General features: G+C 39.7%; 1 pseudogene; it reads right to left on the bottom strand.

The window, feature by feature from the left end:
- Nucleotides 1-46: 46 nt before the first annotated feature.
- LOC103523536 lies at nt 47-580 on the bottom strand (annotated as a pseudogene).
- Between the last annotated feature and the right edge of the window lie 181 nt (nt 581-761).

The following is a 761-nucleotide window of genomic DNA, read 5'->3' as shown; positions in this document are numbered from 1 at the left end:
AAAAAAAAAAAAAAAAAAAAAAAAAAAAATCTCCCCTGGTCGGGGTTTGAGCTAAGTATTTCTGAGGTCAGAGGCGAGTAACAAGGTAGGTACCAGAGTAATATCCAGAACCTATGTTGAAAACTGTGGAATATATTACCTGTAACTTCTTGTACATTTCCAAGTTGATCATTTTAATATCTTCCAGTTGTCTTCTTAGTTCTATAATCGTGTCTTGTTTCTGATGCACATCCCTTTCCAGCAGCTTCATTGCTACTTCCATTTCAGCCTTTAACCCCACCTGGAAATGCATTATACATCGAGGTTATTCACAAAGACATACCTGTGTAACTAGAGCTGTTTCTTCCCCCCCAAGTCAAATTCTCGAGCAAAGAAGGCCGAAATTCCATCCCTGAGGTACCAGAGGGTTGTGAAGTACATTGAATGTTAATGGGTACAATTATACAATTAGGTATGTAGGTTATACTCTACTTTTACTCACCTGTAAATGCAATTCTCTCTCCAAATCTTGCCTCTGCTTCTTTTCCTCGTCAAATGCTTTCTTCAAGTCCGCATCAGTACTGTTAGCATCAGTTTTATCCTGGATAAAGAAAGTACAAGAAGAACTAAACAGTTAGCCAGTGGTAATGCGCTTGCTTGCCATGCAGAAGGTCCCGGGTTCGAATCCCACCATCGACAAAAAATTGTACTCGATTTTCGATTGCAAATATTTCAACGGGTTACTTTCTGGTGTTCTCGTGTTGACCCAGCACCTAAATGGG

This window comes from Diaphorina citri, unplaced genomic scaffold (genome assembly GCF_000475195.1).
Source record: "Diaphorina citri unplaced genomic scaffold, Diaci psyllid genome assembly version 1.1 scaffold25705, whole genome shotgun sequence".
Taxonomy (NCBI): Eukaryota; Metazoa; Arthropoda; class Insecta; order Hemiptera; family Psyllidae; genus Diaphorina; species Diaphorina citri.
The sequence above is the reverse complement of the archived record's forward strand: the minus strand, read 5'-3'. Positions and strand labels throughout refer to the sequence as shown.